Genomic DNA, 23,401 nt, shown 5'->3' with positions numbered 1-23,401 from the left:
TAAGTATACAATACAGTATTATTTACTCACTATACTGTACATCACGTCCTGAGAACTTATTTATTTTATGATGATAAGTTTGTACTTTTTGATCTCCCTAACCTTTTTTGCCCATCCCTAACCCTCACCTCTGGCAACCACCAATCACTTCTCTGTATCTATGAGCTTAGTTTACTATTTTTGTTTTTTTAGATTCCACATATAAGTGATATCATATGATGTCTGCCTTTCTCTATCTGACTCATTTCACTTAGCATAATGCCCTCAATGTCCATCCATGTTGTCACAATGGCAAGATTTAATTCTTTTTATTTATTTTTAATTTTTTAATGTTTATTTTTGAGACAGAGATAGACAGAGCGTGAGTGGGGGGCGGGCAGAGAGAGAGGGAGACACAGAATCTGAAGCAGGCTCCAGGCTCAGAGCTGTCAGCACAGAGCCTGGCGTGGGGCTAGAACTCACTAACCATGAGATCATGACCTGAGCCTAGGTCGGACGCTCAACCAACTGAGCCACCCAGGCACCCCAAGATTTAATTTGTTTTAATGGCTGAGTAATATTCCATCACACACACACACACACACACACACACACACACACACACACACTCACCTTTATCCATTCATCCATCGATGGGGACTTAGGTTGTTTTCATGTCTTGGCTATTGAGTAATACTGCAATCAACATGAAGGTCCATATATCTTTTCAAATTAAGTGTTTTTGTTTTCTTTGGATACCCAGAAGCAAATTGCTGGATGATATGGCAGTTCTATTTTCAATTTTTTGAGGAACCTCCATACCGTTTTCCACAGTGGCTGCATCAACTTACATTCCCACTAATGTAATGTGCAGGGGGGTTTCCTTGTCCCCACATCCTCAGTAGTACTTGTTATCTCTGGTCTTCTTGAGGACAGCCATTCTAACAGGTGTGGTGTGGTATCTTATTGTGATTTTGATTTGCATTTCTCTGATGATGAGTGATGCTGAGCATCTTTTCAGGTACCTGTGGGCCATCTGGATGTCTTCTTTGGAAAAAAATGTCTATTCTTAGATCCTCTGCCCATTTTTTAATTGGAATGTTTGGGTTTTTTGCTATTGGGTTGAATGAGTTCTTTACATATTTTGGATATTAACCCCTTATCAGATGTATGATTTGCAAATATTTTCTCCCCTTTACTAGGTTGCCTTTTCGTTTTGTTGATGATTTCCTTTGCAAGGATGAAGCTTTTTAGTCCGCTGTATTTCCACCTTGCTTATTTTTTACTTTTGTTGTGTTTGGTTTTGGAATCAGGTCCAAGAAGTTATCACCAAGGTTGATGGTAAGGAGTTTACCACCTGAAGTTTTCTTTTTTTTTTTTTTTTTAATATTTTTTTTTTCAACGTTTATTTACTTTTGGGACAGAGAGAGACAGAGCATGAACGGGGGAGGGGCAGAGAGAGAGGGAGACACAGAATCGGAAACAGGCTCCAGGCTCTGAGCCATCAGCCCAGAGCCTGACGCGGGGCTCGAACTCACTGAGTGCGAGATCTTGACCTGGCTGAAGTCGGACGCTTAACCGACTGCGCCACCCAGGCGCCCCTACCACCTGAAGTTTTCTTTTGGGAGTTTTATGGTTTCAGGTTGGCACTAAATAATCTGAAGTGCTTGTTATGTATTCTTTCAAATTGTTATGTCTTCTTGTACTGTATACATTACTCGGCAACTTGCCTTCTTCATTTAACATATCATTGAGATAACGGAGTCCTTAGTTGAAAGAAACACAAACGGGGTGCCTGGGTGGCTCAGTCGGTTAAGCGTCCGACTTCAGCCAGGTCACGATCTCGCGGTCCGTGAGTTCGAGCCCCGCGTCGGGCTCTGGGCTGATGGCTCAGAGCCTGGAGCCTGTTTCCGATTCTGTGTCTCCCTCTCTCTCTGCCCCTCCCCCGTTCATGCTCTGTCTCTCTCTGTCCCAAAAATAAAAAAATAAACGTTGAAAAAAAAATTTAAAAAAAAAAAAGAAAGTTTTATCATTCATTTCTGTGTTGACTGGTTACAATAAGCACATGTTACTCTTGTAAAAATTATATATGTATTTTTTTAAAGGAAAAAATGTAAAAGCCATGAAAGAATATCCTGAAGACTTGTATTCTTAGACCCAAATCTATTACCAGCTAGTTACAGCCTCAGACAACTCACCACGCCTCTCAGTATTTCCTTGTGTTAATTTTACCAACTGAGAATAATAGCACCACCCTGCTGACTTCACAGGGTCACTATAAAGATAAGATGAGATTAAAAAAAAGCAAAGGTTTGAGGGACGCCTGGGTAGCTCAGTCGGTTAAGCGACCGACTTTGGCTCAGATCATGATTTCGCCGTATGTGGGTTTGAGCAGCGCATTGGGCTCTGTGCTGATGGCTCAGAGCCTAGAGCCTGCTCCCCGTTATGTGTCTCCCCACTCTCTCTGCCCCTCCCCCTCTCATGCTCTGTCTCTCTCTAAAAAAAAAAAATTAAAAAAAAATAAAGGCTTGAAAAGTGTCAATAAGGGTTATAAAAATATGATGGTATTAACATGTATTCCCTCATTACTTGAAAGGTAATGGGGTGAGTAAAAAGATCACTACATTAGGAACTCGTGTTCCATCTTAGGCCAATTACTGAGCGGTACACTTCTAAGCAACTTATTTAACTTCTGTGAGATTAACTTGCCTCATCCCTAAAATGAAAGAGTTGGTCTGTACGTTCCCTTCCAGTGTTAAGGATCTGAAAATACTACAGCAAAATCCCTAACAAGAAAGTTATTTAAATTTCTTTTTGTAGTAAAGGCATATTCTTAGGATTCAGTGTTTAAATATGTATCTTAAAGATGCATCAATGGAGAATGGGTTGGAAGAGGACAGCTGTGGGTGCAGACACTCATTAGGAGGGTCTGCGGTAGTTTAAGTGAGGGATGGTGGAAGACTGAACCAGGATGAGAGCAAAGGAAATGAAGAACAAGTGAATGAGGGGCGCCTGGGTGGCTCAGTCGGTTAAGCCTCCGACTTCAGCTCAGGTCACGATCTCGCGGTCCGTGAGTTCGAGCCCCGCATCAGGCTCTGGGCTGATGGCTCAGAGCCTGGAGCCTGCTTCCGATTCTGTGTCTCCCTCTCTCTCTGCCCCTCCTCCGTTCATGCTCCGTCTCTGTCTCAAAAATAAATAAACATTAAAAAAAAATTAAAAAAAAAAAAAAAGAACAAGTGAATGAGGCTTCAAAGTCTCACCTGATCTTTTGATCCACCTTAAGGTGTTTGTTAAGTCATGGCAAGAACTGAAATGATGGATAGATGCAGGTATAAAAGCTTTAGCATCAAAACCAAAATTAATCTATTTCCCATCCTGATCCAAATTTGTTATCCAGTTTGATTTCTTAAGACCAAGACTCTTTCTAATGCATACGAGCATTTTGACATATGTAGTGCCTCACAATTTACTTAAAAAAAATTTTTTTTAAATGTTTAGTTTTGAGAGAGACAGAGACAAAGAGTGCAAGTGGGGGAGGGGCAGAGGGAGAGAGGGAGACACAGAATCTGAAGCAGGCTCCGGGTTCTGAGCTGTCAGCACAGAACCCGATGCAGGGCTTGAATTCACAGACCGTGAGATCATGACATGAGCTGAAGTCGAACGCTTAACCAACGAGCCACCCAGGCGCTCCCCCCCCCCATTTACTCTTTATACTCAAATATGGAGGGGAGAAAAAGTGGCATATTCACAACTGATCTTTTTCCTAAGCCTCTGTCCCTCAAGATGGGGAGAAATAGGGGAAAATTTAATGCCCAATTAAATATCTCTGTTTTTTGTTTTGCACAGTAGTGGTGACTGTGTTCCCAAAGATGACCACATCAATATCTCCCCTCCCAAAAGCTCTTTTGCAATGTGACCTAGACAATTACCCTTCAACGGATGGAGTCTACTTCCTCTCCCTTTGCACGGGGGTTAGCCCTCTGACCTGTTCTGACCAATAGAACCGGATGGAAGCACTAACATGTAGCTTCTGGGGTGCAAGCCTTAACAGACCTGCAGCTTCTGTCTCTTTTGGTTGGAACGTTTCTTCTTGGAAGTCAGTTCCATGTCCAGTCACCTTGCCAGAGATCAAGGCCATCGTGGAGAGAGGCCAATGGCTATTTTGATCGTTCCAGCTCAAGCCAAACTCCCATCAGAACAGCCCAGCCTAAGCCCCAGCCAAACAAAAGAACCACGAGAAATGGTTAATTATTTCAAGCCACTAAACTCTAAAGTGGTTATGTAGAAAGAATCAAAACATAGTGTGTGGAGGTTAACTCAGTCATTCTTGGTAAAATGATCTCTCGTCATTCCTTTAAATCTTTCATGAAGACTGTAACAAGATATTCCACAACACGTGCTGTTCTTAAATGTGATGCGGACACTTCTCCCATTGAGGGCTGGAGTCTATATTCAAGTCTCCTCTTGAATTTGGGGGTGCCTATCGCTAAGGTGGAAGTGATACTAAGTTTTAAAAAAAGATGATCTCCTCTGCTTGGTTCTCTCGGGAGCCTCTCTCTTGGCATCCAGCCACCCTGATGTGTGGAAGCTGGGAGACCCTATGGGGAGGCAGCCTGTAGGTGTTCCTGCTGAGATCCTAGCCCACAGCCAGCACAATGGAGGAGTGAACGAGTGACTCCGGATGATTCCAGCTCCGACCTGGCAAGTTACCTCTATGCCTCCGTCTTCCCAGATGGAGCCCCAGAGATTTTGGACCAGACAAATGCTCTTTCTACTCCTTCCAAACTCTTGACCCTGTAGTGGTTTGTTACACAGCAGGAGATCATTAGAACACTCCCTAATGCCACTCAAGGTGGCACCTAGGTGAGTGTGGAACTACCATGGTAGCAGAGAAAAGGAGGCAACCTCAGGTCCCTGTGACTGGCCTCTGGGACCTTACTGCCCTCAGCTGTGTTGGCCTTGGGTACAAGGGCGGCGGATTTGGATGACCCCACCCGCGACACCCCGGCTCTCCTCCGATTCCCTTCCGCGGCGTGTTACCGGCACTGCCGGGAAACGACACCAGCCCTTCCCCACCCTCTGGTAGTGACTCAGCCTCGCAGGCGGGAAGCCTCCCGACCGACGGGGCGGACACACGAGCGGGGGCGGGGGGCGTCCGCGGGCGTGACCGCGGGCGGGAGGCGGGGCTGGAAGTGACCACGGACCCGGAAGCCGGGACTTTCGCGGAAGACAGGCGAGCGAAGCCGGACGTGACACGAGGACTGGGGGAGCGATGACGTCCGCCAGCGGGAGGCGGGGCCGGACACGACCGGGGGCGGGGGAACGGGGACGTCCGCCGGCGGAAGGCGGGGCCGGACGTGACCGGAGGCTAGGGAGGTGGGACATCCGCGGGCAGGAGGCGGGGCCGGGCGTGACAGGGGGCGGGGCGTGCGGGCGGAGACCTCGGTGGGCGCGGTCGTTGGGCGTCCTCGGGCTCCCGGGGAACGCTGGCTCACCTTTTCTGGGGCCTCAAGCGTCTCATCTGGGATTTGGATTCCCGGGATGTTTGATGAGGCTGGCGAGGTTGGCCGATGTGCAGGGTCGATGTCCCGGAGGAGACACTTCCGTGTCCCTGGGCACGTGGGTGTGGCTGGCGCACTGCGGGCACCCGCCCTGAGCCTGGGGGAGAGGGGTCAGGGATTAGGCGCAACTCGGACGCCCCCAGAAGTAGGAAGGCGAAATCACCACGTGACGAATAAGTTTTGGGGAAATAAGCGTTAATGTGGCCCCGTTTGTCTTTGTAATGAAAAGGTACTCATAATCTCGCCTCTGACTCTTCCTGGCTCATTTGACATGATGCCGCCCGTCTTTTTACCGTACTCGCAATTCGGGTTGCACCGACCTTTCTTTTACGAACGTTTGTCATTTGGTAGCTACTATGTTAACGTGATAAAAATAAGTTCATGGGAGTGCGGAACCACTTAAGAGAAAACTTGGCCTCCGTTTTCACAAAGGGAAAAAAAATAGGATAGGCTTCCGTGGTGCGAAGGGGAAAATGGTTTTTGTTTTCGTTTTGTTTTTAAATGGAGCCCTGAGGCATCAGCTATTATACTTGGGACTCTACCTCTCACTCACTATATGCTACCTTAAAGCCATTCAACAAGGAGTCCAGTAGGTTCTGAAACTCAATACTCAACGGACTCCTCTTTTTCAGCTGTATTTTTCAGGTACTGCGTGGTGAACGCCCCCCTCGTGTCTCTTACAGGGCCACTTTGGTAGTTGTGTGTCTGCTCGTGTATGTGGTTTGACAAACCAGTTTTTTTTTTTTTTTAAACAAATGGCTTTAAAAAAAATAATAAGTTCAAACATTAAAGTACATGCAAGGAAAAGTAAATCTTTCCACCTCTGCCCTCAGTTCCCCATTCCCTTTCCCAGAAGCAACCAGTCACCAGGGTCTTGTAGGTACTGCACAGATAATCTATGCATGTGTATATTTCTCTATGCATATGATGTGGTTTGAAGGAGGGCTCAGGAGCCAACAGCCCAGAAGGAATTCTTGAGACATTTGCATAATAAAAGGTGGTTCTATTATAACAGGGGGACAGGACCCCTGAGCAGAGAGAGCTGCCCCGGGATTGTGAAGGCAATTGATTTTTATACTTTGGAGTTGGGGGTGGGGTGGGTAAAGACCAGATGAGGTTTTCAAAAGGATTTTCTGACCTTAGAGAAGATTTGGAGGAATCTGGAGGCCTGCCTAGGGTCAAGCTAAGATTTTTCCCTTTAGCAAGGCATTAACATAAAGACGGGGAGTTCCTCGAAGAATGTTATACTCTCCCTGTCTCAAGTATTTGTCAATGGGCTTTAAGTATAAGGAAATTTAATTTTACCTCTAGTTTCTTTTGCCTTGTTCTCCACATCACTTACATATATGTCCTCCATTTTTCCTTCCCCAAACACCACATACTACACACATGGCTCTGTACCCGAGTCTTTCAATTAACATAACTTGGAGCCCCTGAATGAGTCCAAAAGTGAGGCGCTATGCAAGATTCTATGGTTGGGCTTTAACGTGCTTTCAGCTTTTTGACAAGTTAGGCAGGAGTCCCAGCTATGGGAATTATAGATGCATTTCTGGCCTCTGCCATGCACCGGCTGTTCCTAAACAAAGGAAAAAGGTTTGTTTAGTCTTCTCACTGCAGTTGGGCAGGATGGTGATGCCTGAGACTCCTGACTCAGCCACGTGGAGCCCATCCACCCGCAGTGTGTGCGGCTCTTACCTGAAGCACCAAAACTTGAGTAGAACTACTGGCCTGTGTAGAGTGGCCTCTTTGAAAGCCAAGGCTGCTTTTGCATCAGTGGGGGTTCCCTGGGGCCTCACCAAATAGGTAGTGGTGATGCTTGTTGCCCGGGAGGCCACTTTCAGGCAGACAGGCTAGAGCAATGGAATATGGAAAGGGCCCACAGTTAGCACTTAGCTGAGTACAAACAGGCCCATCAGGCAACCCACTTCAAAATAACCCCCTCAAAGTATTCATAGGCTGTAACTAACCAATGGACGGACTATTTACAACTAGGCACTGTTACCAAAAAAGTGAAAATTCCAAAAGTCGCCATACCTCCTTACTTTCCCCCCCTTTTTTTTTTCAACATTAAAAACACTTTTTGAGGGCGCCTGGGTGGCTCAGTCGGTTGGGCGTCCGACTTCGGCTCAGGTCATGACTCATGGTTTGTGAGTTCGAGCCCCACGTCAGGCTCTGTGCTGACAGCTCGGAGCCTGGAGCTTGCTTCGGATTTGGTGTCTCCTTCTCTCTCTGCCCCTCCCCAACTTGTGCTCTTTCTCTCTATGTCTCTCAAAAAATAAATAAATGTAAAAAAAATGTTAAAAAGTAACTGTTTTTAGAGAGAGAAAGAGAGAGAGAGAGAGAGAGAGAGAGAGAGAGAGCGAGCATGTGCACATGAGCAGGGCAGGGGCAGAGGGAGAGATCCCAAGCAAGCAAGCTCCGACACGGGCTTGATCCGACAACCCTGGGATCATGACCTGAGCTGAAATCAAGGGTCAGATGCTTGGGGCGTCTGAGTGGCTCAGTCGGTTAAGCATCCAAAGTCGGCTCAGGTCATGATCTTGCGTTCGTGAGTTTGAACCCCACGTTGGGCTCTGTGCTGACAGCTCAGAGCCTGGAGCCTGCCTCGGATTCTGTGTCTCCCTCTCTTTCTGCCCCTCTACCACTCATACTCTGCCTCTCAAAAAATAAATGTTTTTTAAAAATTAAAAAAAAAAGAGTCAGATGCTCAATCCAACTGAGCCACCCAGGTGCCCCTCGCTTTCCCTGCTTAAAAGAAGCCCCCCCCCCCCACTCTCTTTGCAGACAGAGTCTCCTCCGCTGTCCTGCCCACCACTCCCCAGTGGTGGATTCAATAAAAATCTCCTTTGTTCTGCCTCAGGTGAAATCTTTCACCTCTCATGCCACCAGCTTCGGCCCATCATTACCCCACATTTGGGGGCCCCCATCCAACCGGACAGACACCCCATTTAGGCAACGACAGAAGGTTCTTGGTTCATCATGAAAATGAAGTCAAGGACATGCACGCAGCACAGCGGATGGGTGACACAAGCTGGAAAGTTTATTAAAGCGAAAAGTACACTCTTGAGATAGAAGAGAGGCCAAGCTCAAGAGAGAGAGAGCTGCGTGTCTTTGGTGGCTGTGATGTGGAAGACGTTGGGGTTTGGAGTCAATGGCCAAGAAAGAATTCTTGAGATGTCTTCAGTGCAAAAAAAGTGGTTTGTTAAAGCACAAGACCAGGACCTGTGGGCAGAAAGAGTTGCCCTGGGATTGTAAGGAGCAATTGATTCTATCCTTGGGGGTTGGAGGAGGGAAAGGCAAGGGAAGTTTCCAAAAGGACTTTCATATGCTAAAGAGGCCCAGCGAGGGTTCAGCTAAGGTGGTTTTTCTCTCTAGCAAAACATTAACGTTAAGACAGTTTGGAGTTCCTGGAGGAATGACCTACTTTGCCAGCCTTTATAAGGAAATTTAATTTATCTGCATTTCTTTCTGCCTTTGTTCCCCACATCAGTTGTTTCATTATCTTTTTTTGACTGTTGCTAACTAGGGAATGGAATATGTGTTGCCTGAGGTGGGAAACAGGGTTTTGCACTTTTGCTTCGTAATTTGGTCAGGGGTTTCCTGCCTTGGCATCCGCCATCTTGGGCCTGTTTGGTTTGATCCGGCTTCCTGGGGAGTGTTTCCCGGACAGGCCTCCGACCTTCCCACAGCTGGCCACGACTTCTTTATTGCTGGCCCCCCGGGTGTCCTGTCAGAGCCTAACTAACTGTGTATGCTGACCTGCAGACTACCCATTTCAGGCCCAAAACACACGCGACCCAGCCATTTCCTTATTTCTAAGCAAGCCTCGCAGATTCTATCCTGAAACTCCGCAGAAGGCTCATCACACTTTTCCTCGGACCTGGGGCGACAGCAGCCTGGGTTCTGCCTGACGGCAGAGAGGGGACTTGTTTGCTCCCGCAAAGAAGGTCTGTGTCCCTGCCCCCCGAATTTCCCTTCTGCATTCCACCAAGGATCAGACTTCTTCGGAAGATGCTGACCAGTCTGGGTAGCACAGGCCTATCACCCTCCTAATTCTTTGTGCTCTCCATAAAGCCCTGAAATATTCTGACCAACAGGGAGGGACTCATTTCAAGGTGCACAAAGCGCTGAGGAATTTGCCCTTCTCCCCGACTGGCCCAGGTTTCTGGCGTCTACTCAGAAAGCAGCTAGCGGAATGGGTAACCTAGGAATGCTAGGTTAGTTGGTCTGGAACAAGGGTGAAGAAGAGCAGTCGACCACTTTGGGCTCAGGATAGAGAAGAAAGCAGGGCCACTGAGGGAGCTGTAGTTATTCCTTCCGTGCTGCTGTTTGGCTGCTGTTTCGCCATGTACAGCCGCAATGGCCGTATATCCATTCTCTGCCCTATTGTGCATTGCAGGGACACGCATTTCCCAAGCTTGCAAAGCAAAAGCCAAATTTCTTAATATGTCTCACAGGGAATTCGACTGCCCCCTAGCTCACTCTGATCCAGTCACAGGGATCTTTTTGCTATTTCCGGAACACAGTAGCGCCTGCCACAGGACCTTTGCACTTGCTGCTGCGCTTGCTGGAAGCTGGGCACCCAGATAGCTACAGGGCTAGTTTCCTCACTTCTTGTAGGTTTTAACTCAAAAGTCACATTCTCAGGACCCCTTCCTTGGCCGTGCTGTCTAAAACTTCCCATGCTCCCCCCCTCCCACACACACACGCATATTGCTGACACTTCCTATTCTGCTGCCCTCTTTATTTCCTCTTAGTATTTGTTATCACTGAGCATACTATATATTTGATCTTGTCATTGTCTGTCTCACCCACTGGACCGTAAACTCCATGCAGGCAGGGATTTGTTTTTGTCTCTCGTTGTCATTACCGAATCCCCAGGGGTTAGAACAGTACCTGGCACTTAGGCACTCTCTACATATTTATTTAATAAAGAATGCATGATGGCATTGTTTGTCCTGGCAAGGAGTACGTGACAGCCTGGTATCCATCATGGGGGAAGGGGAAGTAAAATGGGCGAGTGCTCCCTATAAAATTATTTACAGTAGTTAGAAACAAAGGACTAAATGTGCGTACAACCACGTGGGTAGACCCTAAAGTTACAGCGCTGAGTGTTACACACCTATCAACTGCACACTTTACAAGGATACATACAAATCCAAGATATCAAACACATTAGAGGGGGTGGGAGTAAGGAATAGGGATAAAGGAAAGAAGATTAAGACAAAAATAAAGAGTTTTGTACCCATCCATGTGGACAGAGGACAATGAATTGAGATTAACACTGTACCTGAGGTCCGCCCAAGAACTAATTAATGTTGTGAATATATATTTTTGTTTCATACAAACTTTTTTAAAGTTTATTTATTATTGAGAGACAGAGAGAGAGAGAGACAGAGAGAGAGAGAGAGAGAGAGAGAGAGAGTATGAGCATTGGAGGGACAGAGAGAGGGGGAGACACAGACTCTGAAGCAGGCTCCAGGCTCCGAGCTGTCAGCACAAAGCCCGATGCGGGGCTGGAACTCAGGAACCGTGAGATCATGACCTGAGCTGAAGTTGGATGCTCAACCAACTGAGCCACCCAGGTGCCCCTTGTTTTTGTTTTGTTTATTTTAGAGAGAGAGAATGAGACCGCATGAGCAGGTGAAAGAGGCAGAGAGAGAGAGAGAGAGAGAGAAACAGAGAGCCAGAGAGAGTATCTTAAGCAGGCTCCATACTCAGCACGGAGCTCAGGACCTGAGCCGAAATCAGGTCAGATGCTCAACCCACTGAGCCACCCAGGCACCCTAAAAGGTTTTTAATATTTAAAAAATAGTTTTTATGAAGGAAGTGGCCTACAAACGTCCAGGTGCCTATGGCCAATGAAAGTCACAATATAGATCTGCTACGGTTAAGACAATGAGCATATTCATCACCCCCTTCAAACTTCTGTGGGCCCCTTTTTATTTATGTATTTAAAGTTTATTTATTTTGGAGCTCATGGGTGGCTCAATCAGTTAAGCTTTGGACTCTTGATTTCAGCTCAGGTCATGATCTCACATCGGGCTCTGGGCTGACAGTACAGAGCCTGCTTGGGATTCTCTCTCTCCCCCTCTCTCTGCCCCTCCTCTGCTCATGTGCTCCCTCTCCCTCTCTCAAAATAAATAAATAAACCTAAAAATAAAATTGACAGAAATACACATTAAAAAAGTAATAAAAATACACAAAATACATTTGAGAGAGAGAGAGAGAGAGAGAGAGAGAGAGAGAGAGAGAGAGAGAGATAGGGGCAGAGACAGGGAGGGAGAGAATTCCAAACAGTGCAGAGCCTGATGCAGGGCTGAACCCACAAACCTCGAGATCATGACCTGAGCTGAAATCAAGAGTCCGAAACTTAATCGACTGAGCCACCTAGGCACCTCTGGGCCCCCTTTTAATCCTTATCACCTGCTATCCTCCCATTTCCCAAGCAACCTCTTATCTGCTTCTGTCATTATAGTTTTCATTTTCTAGAATTTTACACAAATGGACTCCTATAACCCTCTTTTTTGGTTGGGCTTTCACTCGGCATAATTATTTTGAGGTCCATGTTGTATCACTAGTTCACTCCTTTTTGAGGAGTATTCTTTTGCATGGGGATACCACAATTTACCTTCATCTGCTCATTGGCATTTGGGTTGTTTCCAGTTTCTGGCTATTACAGATAAAGCTGCTATGAACATTTGTAGACAAGCCTTCGTATGGGCATTTATTTTCTTTTTGCTTGGTAAATACCGAGCATTGGAATGGCTCAGTCGTATTTTAGCAGTTTAACTTTCAAAGAAACTGCAAAGTGGACTTTTACATTCATACCAACATGTATGAGTGTATCGATTCCTCTGCGTCCTGCACAGCCTGATACCGCAGGCGTTAATAACAGCGCCTAGTGAAATCCCAGCGTGTTTTTGATTTGCGTTTCTCTGGTTAACCACGTCGAACACCTTTTCGTGTGAGCATTTGCTACTCCTCTGTCTTCTCTGGTGAGGTGTCTGAGGGAGGGGTTGGATTGCGAGCATAACTCTTTAATGAGAAGAAAATGTCTCGTTTTCACCTGGTTGAGAACCGAGGGCCTTAGGATCCCCGTGGGGAGGGGCAGAGAAGAGGGAGGGAGGAGATCGCTGTCGTCGACTGAGAACCGGCGGGGTGGGGGCAGCGGACATGGGGGAGGGAGCCCAGTGAAGGCGGGTTGGGCTGGGGGCCCGGCTCCTGGATCCCGGCACCCGAGAGCCGGACCGTCGCCAAGCACTGGCTGGGTCCCCGCACAGCTTTGGCAGATTGTCCGCAGGAGGTGCGACCGCCGCGGCCCCGGCCGGAGGGGGCGGAACCGAGCAGAGGCCGAAGCACAACCTGCTCATCGGGGGTCCGCAAAGGAACCGAGGGGCTTCGCTCACTGAGCAGCCAAGAACGCTCTCCCTTTCCCGGCCGGAAAAGGACCCGGCAGCGGAGCGCGCCGAAGGGCTGCGGCGGTGCCTGCTGACCCGCGCGGGGCCGAGCCACCTGCCCACCCGCCTCCGGCTCCCGGGCGCCGGTAGTGTCCCCGCGGGCTCGGCGGACTCCTCCGCAGGACTCCCGACGGGGGTGGGGGTTTGTATAAAAAAAAAAAAAAAAAAAGTTCGGTTGTTTCCGCCCGGTTTCGAACCGGGGACCTTTCGCGTGTGAGGCGAACGTGATAACCACTACACTACGGAAACCAGCCGGCAGCGGGCGCCTGGAAATCCGCCTTGGAGCTCTGCGGCCGGGAGCCGCTGGCCGGCCGGCGGCGGTGAACCCGAGCGCGCCTCCCCGGGGAGCCCCCGGCCCAGCGGGCCCCGGCAGGTGTCGCCGGGGTGGAGAGTCGCAGTCTGCGGGCCAGGGCCCCGCAGATGCTGGCCGCGCTGGCGACGTGCGGTAACTACAGGTGGGAAGGGACAGGTGACGGACTTGGCCAGGGTAAGGAAAGCCAGCTTCTATTCGAAACAATACAAATACACTCGATGTTCGCCCAGCACGCAACTTAGAAGGCACTTAGGCAGGAAAACTCCGTTTTCTCTTTCCTACGTCTTTCCTCCTGTGAGTCTCATTTCTGCTCAAACACTTCCTGTCCGCTCCCCACCTGGGTGGGAGGCCTCCCCACGCCCAGCCTGGGACAGCAGCTCAATTCTGACACGATGATGGCAGACACAGCGTCAGATCCCCCAGGTTAAGGGCTGGGTCCCACCTGACACCCCTTGCCCCCCTTCAGGTACATGTCACAAGGGCACGCTGTCAGCTGTGCTTCTGACCAACCAGCTATAAACCGGAGGTTCCCACCACCTCCTTCTGGGATTTGACAATGTGCTAGAATGACTCACTGAACTAAGGAAAGCAGGTTGCTTACCAGAGTGTCCCTTTATTATAAAAGGATGCAACTCAGGAATAGGCTGACAGAAGAGACGCATAGGGCGGGGTGAGGGAGAAGGGGCATAGATACGGGCTTTGTTGCCCTTTCCGGGCCCTCCCTGTGTTCCCCAAGCTCCCTGAACCCCCTACCTAAGGGATCTTTTGCAGACTTCATCAAGGAGGCATGACCCATTATTAACTCAGTCTCCAGCCTCTCTCCAGAGTGGTGGTGGTGGCGGGGGGGGGGGGGGGGGGGGTTAATGAAATGTCCAAACTTTTAATCATAATGGTTTTTCTAGTGACTGGACCCCCTTCCTGAGACTATCCAGGAGCCCACCAAGAATCACCCCCTTAAAACATGACACATGCCTCTCCAGGAAATTCCAAGGGATTTAGGAGCTCTGTGACAGGAACCAGGTCAAAGAGCAAATGTTAGAACAAAAGATGCTCCTAGCACCTTTAAAAAGAATTTTTTTTTAATGTTTGTTTATTTTTGAGAGAGAGACAGAGACAGAGAGAGAACAAGCAGGGGAGGGGCAGAGAGAGAGAGGGAGACACAGAATCGGAAACAGGCTCCAGGCTCCGAGCCATCAGCCCAGAGCCCAACGCGGGGCTCGAACTCACGGACCGCGAGATCGTGACCTGGCTGAAGTCGGACGCTTAACCGACTGAGCCACCCAGGTGCCCCTGAAATATATTTTAAAGTAGGGGTGCCTGGGTGGCTCAGTTGCTTAAACACCCAACCCTTGGTCTCAGCTCAGGTCATGATCTTGTGGTTTGTGGGTTCAAGCCCCGCATTGGGTTCCGTGCTGGCAGCACAGAGCCGGCTTGGGATTCTTTCTCTCTCCCTCTAGCTCTGTCCCACCCTTGCTTGTGCTCACGCGCACGCTCTCTCAAAATAAGTAAATAAACAGTACAAAAACTTTTAGGGTCGCCCTGGGTGGCTTAGTTGGCTAAGTGTCTGACTCAAGCTTGGGATTCTCTCTCCCTCTCACTCTGCCCCCCTCCTCTGCTCGATCTCTCTCTCTCTCTCTCTCTCTCTCTCTCAAAAAATAAAATAAAACATTAAAAAAATTTAAAGTAAAAATGCTGATCATTTACTCAAAAATGTAAGTGAAGAATGGCAGTGAGCTCCTAGTCTCCCTAACTGTAATTCTCAAAAGAAACAAAGCGCAGCATCCAACATCCGGCCGCTAGGTCCATCGACACCTGAGGGGCAGGGAGGCTGTGAAGATTGAAGATGTCCTTCAAGTAGTTCCAAAATGCGCCCCCGCCCCGTGGAGGATCACTGATTTGTGATTAAACTTTCACGCTGACACGTGCACAGTATTTCAGATATCTGCTAAATCTAGAAAGGTTATGTCAATAGACGCACAGCATTATTAATGATAAAACCTTCTCTCACTTTGAAGTCCTAAAAATAGTTACAATTACAGTTCTAGGCAGCCCAATAATTTTACATTTTTGGTCTTTCCACTGGTGGCCGTCACCAGGCGCTCAGGGTGCCGTATAGGGAAGCCCAGAGTCATGTAATGCATTTCCTGGACTTGCGAAGTCGGGAGAGTCACACTTCATCCCTTTGGATTTCTTGCAAAATAGGAATGTGTTTCTCTATGGTAACTCACTGCTTGATTTTATTTGTGAGCCAGGAAATAAGATGAATAAGCCAAAGTTGATGTGGTAACAGATTGGTTAAATGAACGGTGAATTAGGTCCTATTCTTCTATGACGGATGGGAATAAATCACCACTATACTAATGAGGAAGGAAATGGCACTTTTCATCAAATCGGTTCTCTATATCTTCCTTCTGCTCTGGGTCCAGCTACCTACAGGGCTTTGTTTGCTCTTGTGCCATAGCTCCCTGGTGACCACCAGCATCCAGTCCCCTGCCGTCGGCCGGAGAGAGTGAGAGACCAGCATAGGAGTCACACAAGGTGGAAATGCCAGAAACACTGCGGGCTTTCCACCCCTCCCCCTCCCAAGTCCACAAGGTGGTGGAAGGTGGTCATAGACAGCCTCTCTTCCCACTGGGGACGAAGAGGTGGCCTGGGGGGTGTGGGGCCCACGTGTGGGAGTGGGCAGAGCAGAGCAGAGGCTTGGCCTTGCAGAAGCGGTGGGTCAGCAAAATCCAACCGCGGGCTCAGGCCAGAGGCCTGCCTGCCTGGCTCCTGCTGGCGGAGAGGGCAGTAGGCGATCGCAAGGAGCCCTCTGTTGGCGTCTATCCTATAGGCGAAGCAAAAAGAGCGATTAACCGGGTCCAGGGTCCAGCCCGACGCCTGGCTGGGAGTTGTAGCCTGGGCTTCCTGAACTCTTAGGCCTTGTGCAGAAAGCATCAGGAAAAGGGCTGTGAAAGGTAGGGAAATATAAAGCTTTTCCCTTTCTTCCATGGCCTCCCTCCCAACTTGTCGTGGTGTCGTTTTTACTTGCTATTTAATGTCGTTCTGTGTGAAGAAAATTAAAATGATTCGCACAAATGTGACATGTCATCTTTATATTGTACAAGGCCCATTTCTTATCCTCTACTTTATCTGGTTTTTTCTTAAAAATTTTTTTAACATTTATTTATTATTGAGAGACAGGGCATGAGCATGGGAGGGGCAGAGAGAGTTGGAGGAGACAGAATCCAAAGCGGGCTCCAGGCTCTGAGCTGTCAGCACAGAGCCCAACGCGGGACCCGAACTCACACACCAGGAGATCATGGCCTAAACTGAAGTTGGACACTTAACCGACTGAGCCACCCAGGCGCCCCTCTTCTGCTTTATCTTGAGCTCCTAGAGTCAAGCTTCTCTCCTCTCCGTAGGTCCTTGGACTTTGACGTGTCCCCAAGATTGAGCAGGCACCCCTATGCAGAACATGTCCCATTTACTAGCTGATCCTGACAATCGGGTGACCAAAGGGAAACACATTTCCTGGGAAACTGCAGCATCATCATGTTCTGTTCACTCTCCCTTGCTGCCTCAACTTCCCCTTAAAAGTTTCTGCTAAGCTCTGCTTACCTCACCCTATGACAGAAACGCCCTTTACTGTTTGATTTTGAGATATTTGCAGATTTCTGAGATTGGAGCATTCTCTCTATTGCGGTAGTCTTTTTTGAGAAGTCTCTCCTTAACTAAGTCTGGATTTGGTTTTGGTTGGCAGTGCAAATACAAAAGCATTTAACTCATAGGCAGAATCACCAGAATCACGCACATGAATTAAAAAAAAAAAATTATTTCAATTCTAGTTAGTTAATATATGGTGCAATATTGGTTTCAGAAGTGGAATTTAGTGATGCATCACTTACATACAATACACAGTGCTCATCACAAGGCCCTCCTTAGTACCAGTACCCATCACCCAGTTAGCTCATCCCCCCCCCACCTTCCCTTCAGCAACCCTCAGTTTGTTCTCCGTATTTAAGATTCTCTTATGGTTTGCCTTCCTCTCTTTTTTTCCCCTCTCATCCCTTATGTTCATCCGTTTTGTTTCTTAAATTCCACATATGAGTGAAAACCTACGGTATTTGTCTTTCTCTAACTTATTTCACTTAGCATAATACATTCTAGCTCCATCCACATCCTTGCAAATGGCAAGATTTCATTTTTTTGATGACTAATAACCCATTGTTTATATATATATACACATTATATCACATATCTCACATCTTTTTTTATCCGTTCATCTGTCGATGGACATTTGGGCTCTTTCCATAATTTGGAAATTTCCATAATTTCCACAGTTGTTGACAGTGCTATTAACATGGGGGTGCATGTGCCCATTCAAATCTGTATTTTTGTATCCCTTGGGTAAATACCTAGTAGTGTAATTGCTGGGTCTTAGGGTAGTTCTATTTTTAACTTTTTGAGGAACCTCCATACTGTTTCCCAGAGTGGCTGCCCCAGGTGGCATTCCCACCGGCAGTATAAGAGGGGCCCCCTGTCCCCGCATTCCCAGAACATGTTGCACAGACTTAACTCAACTGTTTTTATTTTACTCCTGAATATGCCCATCCTACCGCCATTGTCTGCCTTCAGCTTGGTGATATGGAAGGAAGGACTGGAAGGAAAAGGAACTCTGGCTTGTGCTGTCTTCACCTTTCCTTCTGTGTCATCCTTTCCCCCCTAAGCAGTTGGCTAATACAGGAAGTAAGGGAAGAAAGGATATGGTAGGATTATTTGGTCTTTGGTCTTTTTGCTTAGAACGCCATCACCTTCTTTTTGCGTGTGAAGCAAATTCTGCTTGGAATGGAAAGGGTGGCCTCGGGGCTGGCAGGTCAGTTTATTCTGTCACCAAGACGACGTGCTTACTGTGCACTCGCCTTAAGTCTCTGAACTCCCACTGCGGCAGTGGGTCCATCCCGAATTCTGTGTTCACCAAAGGTAGCAAATGCTAGGTACAAATGCGCCACGAGGAAGGTGGACACGAATGTTGCTGGTGTCTTCTCTGCTCATACGCAGGCGCCCTAGTTCCAATGGACTCTGTTACGAAACCCACATTTAAAGGTTACCTAAAATTTCAAGGACATTTCCCGGACATCCCCCCCGAATTCCAAGAGACAGAATCGGTCCTAAGCTCCTTTTCCAGAAGGCGCTACTTACGTTTGCTGAGCACCGCTCCCTGGTGGTCTAGTGGCTAGGATTCGGCGCTTTCACCGCCGCGGCCCGGGTTCGATTCCCGGTCAGGGAAGCCTGTTTTCTTTTTGATCACCACCGACATTCTGCTGTTGCGGCCAACAACTCGGTTTTGACCAAGGCTCACGTGCGCGCACCTCGCATGCCATCCTGTCCCGAGGTGTGTCAGTATCACGGGAATGGGGTACACGGGGTGTATGTGAAGAATGAAAAATTTCTCTAAGCCTAGCCAAACTCGCCTCTGCCTCACTCTATTGGGAATTATGGATTTGTTTTTTCCATCTAAGAAAATTTCTACATGAAACGAGTTCTATCAAATAGACTCACATCTCTTACGGTTTGATTGGCATAGGTACGGTTTTAGTAATGGATGTAATTTTTTCCCTGTTCATTGAAACCCTAAGGTACATGCGAGAGGTGTAGACAGCTCAGGTGATTTAACCAGATCTGGGGCCGTTTGGTCTTTTGTAAGCGCAAGAATACATTTCTATATGTTGATTAGTTCATTTTACCTGTAAGACAGGAACTATAATACAAAGATGAATAGCAACTCATATGACACCAGTCTTTGGCTCCCTGGTGACTTTGTCCTGCGGTTCTCAGCACTGATTTCAGGGTCACCTGGGAAAAGCTTGAGAGGCAGGCAGATTTTGCGAGGCATCGTCTTAATCCGGGGATCCCTGAGCTTGGCCTTGGCGGGCAGGAGTGGGGAGCCACGGGAGCACTGGCTGGCCTGCAAGGCTGCGTGCAACCGGCCTTGGGGGTAACCAGGCTCAGGAGCCATAACAGTAGCAAAATGTCAGCGGTGGACAGAAAGGAAAAAAAAAAAAAAAAAAAAACCAAGGAAGGCAAGACCAGCTTCCCTGACCGGGAATCGAACCCGGGCCAGGGCGGTGAAAGCGCCGAATCCTAGCCACTAGACCACCAGGGAGAGGTGTCTGAAGCACCTGAGCAGCAACTCCTAGAATAAGATCTTAAGAATGATGCAGCCACCTGTCAGGGGCCTTTAGAAACGTCTGGAGAATGTTCTGTAGGGGGGTGTGTGGTGCTGGATGCAGCGACTACCACGTGGGTCAGAGGGTGGCAGGAAACTTTAGTGGCAGAAAAGTTGCAAAAAAGACTGTCACAAGTCAAGCCAGGGAAGAGGACACTTTTTCCTACATTTTTGTCACCGACTCCCTCTGACCACAGGGCTCGCTCGTGTTTTTCTTTTTTCCCCCTCTTCATTCCTAAAATGTTTGTGCCTCTCACTTCTAGATTCCCCGTGGTTGATTGAGGAAACCCATGTCTCTCTTTTGCTCCCTCACCCCCCAAAAAGGATCCTGTTCCTGATCTTCTCCGATTATGGCCCTCCCCTGTGCAGAGGGAGGAACATTCAGGGCCAAGGGGACATGCCCACCGGGAGCCGCACCCCTCTCCCCGGCCTAGCCCTGTTATTTGGGACCTAGAATGACCTGCACAAAAGGCTGACGTTTGGTTAGGGCGCCCCTCTCCCCCACCCGCGTGGTGGAAGTGGATTAGCCTCCGGTGCGTGCAAGTAAGGCTCGACAGGTGGCCAAAGGAAGGCTGTTTGCAGGGGTTTGAACAGATCTTGGTGCCCACACACCTGCACAGGACCTCTGTCAGTGCAGGAAGGAGCTAGAATTGAGAGGAGAGGGTCTTTCCTGGGCCACGGTGGTCAGGCAGAACTATGAGGAATCTCACAATTCTAAATGCAAATCTGGACCCACAGGTCCTTAAGAAAAATATTTTTGTCAATGTAGATGGAAAGCTCTTATTGTATGTTACTGCTTATGAGCTTAATTGATCAATTTAAAACATCTAGACATATGGTATGTGGCCCTCCATTTGTACTGTTCCCCGCAATCACAAATATGAGGCACTAATGGAGGGTCTTTTGGGCTATTCCCTTTTGTATTCCGTTTGCAGTACTTCTCTGACCTTCCAGGCCCACCCCCAACAGAGCTCTCTGCTCCTTACCCCACCACTGGGAGGATCTAAAGTCATGCTCCCCCAAACTAAGTCATCTTCCTCCATTCCCCCAACCAGGAACCTTTCCCACGGCCCCACCCCCACAGCACCCTTGGAAATAAGCCCAGAACCTTTTCCACCCACCATATCCATGGAACGCACGGTCCTTTCTGTTTTAACCTCTGTGGCTCTCCCTCTGGTGAGGACACTGCCAAGTTCTTTGGGGGGTATTTTCACCTCAGCAGCTCAAGCAGCCCGCGTGTGGATTAAGGTAGTGGGCTAGCAGGTAACAGGTATGCAGTTTCTCCTTAAAATTGTATTCAGTAGCATGTTTCCAATTAAAAAAAAAAGAAATTAGAAAGTTGTTTCTGTTTCTTGTAATTTGAGGAACCCTCAGATCTTCTGCTAGGAGTTAATGAGAGGAGGGAGAAGAAGGCACCTGCTTTGCGTGGTGTATCAGAGTTCTTCAGAGACACAGAACCAATCGGAGATCGACACCCACACGTATATTTGTATCTACGTCTGTGTGTATATCTATATCTATACCTGTTCCTATATGTATATCTGTATCTTTATCTATGTCTATATATGTTTCTGTATCTGAAGATCACATGATCGTGGAGTGTCGAGGTCTGCAAAGTGAGCTGGCAAGCTGGAGGCCCAGGAGAGTTGGTGGGTCCAGTTGGAGTCTGAAGGCCCGAGAACCAGGGAAGCTGCTGGGGTAGTTCAAGTCCAAAGACCAAGGCCAGTACGCTCGAGACCCAGGAAGAGCTGGTGTTCCAGTCCAAGTCCAACAGCAGGAAAAACTCAACATCCTAGTTCAAAGGCAGTCTGGCAGGAGGAGTTGTCTCATCTGATTGGATGAGGCCCACCCACATTAGCCAGGGCAATAAGCTTTACTCAGTCTACTGACTTAAATGTTAATTCCATCCAAAAACATCCGCACAGAAACACTCCAGGGGCACCTGGGTGGCTCAGTGGGTTAGGCCTCCGACTTCGGCTCAGGTCATGATCTCACGTTCGTGAGTTCGAGCCCCGCGTTGGGCTCTGTGCTGACCACCTGGAGCCTGCTTCCGATTCTGTGTCCCTCTGTCTGTGTCCGTCCCCATCTCTCTCTCTCTCAAAAATAAATTAAAAAAAAAAAATGAAAAACAAAAAAAAAAAAGAAACACTCCAAATAATGTTTGACCAAATATCTGGGCACCCCATGACCCAGTCAGGTAGACACATATAATTAAACCTCCTAGAAGGTGATGCCTTATACTAAACACACAGAAGAGAGATCTGCCTTGGTTAGGCTTCAGTGTAGGATAGTTGCTTCTTCAGAGCACTTTTGCCTTTGCCTCTGCTCTCTCTGGGTATAGTGCAAAGTTGCTTTCATCCGGTCACATGAGAGGGATGAATTAAAAAGAAAAAGTCCGTTCTGACAGAGCAACAGCAGGGCTGGAGAATAGCAGGTTACCAACACACCTCCCCCAGGGGACTCGAACCACCAATATATTGATTCATGGTCAAACCAGCTGACCATTGGACTTCAGGGACTCTGCGGCTGAGTTTTTTTGTTTTTTTAAGTGGAATGCATATAAGTTTAACTATTTTAGAGTGAAACTATTCAGTTACTGAGTACTACTCAGTTACTTAGTACATTAACAAGTACATTACATTAACTTAGTACATTAAGTTTAACTAAGTGCATATAAGTTTAACTATTTTAGAGTGAAACTATTCAGTTACTACTACTCAGTTAGTACATTAACAAGTACGTTACATTAACTTAGTACATTACTAAGTATATTGTTAATGTACTAAGTAACTTTGTGTAACTACCTTAACTATCTAGTTCTAAAACATATTCATCATCCCAAAATAAAGCCCCACATCCATGAAGCAATTACTCCTCGATACACGCTCCTCCTGGAAGCCATCATCTTGCTTTCTGTTCCTATGGACTTATCTATTCGGGATATTTCATTTACACGAAATCATACAACAGGTAACATTCTGTCTGTGGCTTCTTTTACTTAGCTTGTGGTTGGAGTTCCTTCAAGCTGCGACATGTATCATTTAAATGTTAATTCCATTCCTTTTTATGGCTGATTAACATTTCATTGTGTGTATCTGCGACATGTTTATACATTCACCCACTGATGGAACTTTTGGTTGTTTCTCCCTCTTTCTTGGCCGCTGTGAGTAGTGGCGCTGTGAACATTCACATGCAAGGACTAGTTTGAGTATCTAGGTTTTTTTTTGTTTTTTTTTTTAACGTGTATTTATTTTTTGAGAGGCAGAGACAGAGCAGGGGAAAGAACCAAGGAGGGATAGAGAGAGAGGGAGACACAGCATCTGAAGCAGGCTCCAGGCTCTGAGCTGTCAGCACAGAGCCTGACATGGGGCTCAAACCACCTGAGACACCCAGGCGCCCCTCGGTGCCCCTGGTTTTAATTACTCTGGGTATATACCTAGTAAGTAAAATCGTGGGGTCATTTACATTCTCACCAGCAATGTTTGGTGGTCCTCATTTCTCCTTCCTGCCAACACTTTCTATTTTCTATTGTTGTTGTTGTATTTAAAGTGACAGCAATCTTAGTGGGTATGGAGTTAACACCACATGTGTTCTAGAATGACTAAAATTAACAAGATTCATGATACCAAAGGAAAAAGAGGACCTTCGGTCTGACTCCATTTATGTAAAATCTAGAAAATGCCAACTAATCTACAGTGGCAGTAAGCAGATCCGTAATCGCTCGAGATGCGCAGGTCAGTGGGGACGTGACTTAGCAAAGGGCAGAAGGGGGAATTATCAAGGGCTATAAGGACACTTCTGGGGATGATGGGTACGCTCATTATTTTGATTGTAATCATGGCTTCAGTAGTACGTACATATGTCAAAACATCATACTGTA

General features: G+C 47.6%; 1 long non-coding RNA gene and 3 other non-coding genes across 4 annotated transcripts; 1 reads left to right on the top strand and 3 right to left on the bottom strand.

The window, feature by feature from the left end:
• Window positions 1-1,264: 1,264 nt before the first annotated feature.
• On the bottom strand, window positions 1,265-1,819 carry LOC123382937. Its single transcript, XR_006592125.1, has 2 exons — window positions 1,588-1,819; window positions 1,265-1,336 (listed from the first exon to the last, which is right to left on the bottom strand). It is a non-coding gene; the product is annotated as an uncharacterized LOC123382937 (long non-coding RNA).
• An 11,357-nt stretch (window positions 1,820-13,176) lies between these two features.
• TRNAV-CAC lies at window positions 13,177-13,249 on the bottom strand. The gene has a single exon. It is a non-coding gene; the product is annotated as a tRNA-Val (tRNA).
• Window positions 13,250-18,510: 5,261 nt separating this feature from the next.
• TRNAE-UUC lies at window positions 18,511-18,582 on the top strand. The gene has a single exon. It is a non-coding gene; the product is annotated as a tRNA-Glu (tRNA).
• Window positions 18,583-19,386: 804 nt separating this feature from the next.
• On the bottom strand, window positions 19,387-19,458 carry TRNAE-UUC. Its single transcript has one exon. It is a non-coding gene; the product is annotated as a tRNA-Glu (tRNA).
• Between the last annotated feature and the right edge of the window lie 3,943 nt (window positions 19,459-23,401).

Source organism: Felis catus, chromosome F1 (assembly GCF_018350175.1).
Source record: "Felis catus isolate Fca126 chromosome F1, F.catus_Fca126_mat1.0, whole genome shotgun sequence".
Taxonomy (NCBI): Eukaryota; Metazoa; Chordata; class Mammalia; order Carnivora; family Felidae; genus Felis; species Felis catus.
Note: the sequence above shows the minus strand (reverse complement) of the source record. Positions and strands in the feature narration are given on the sequence as shown.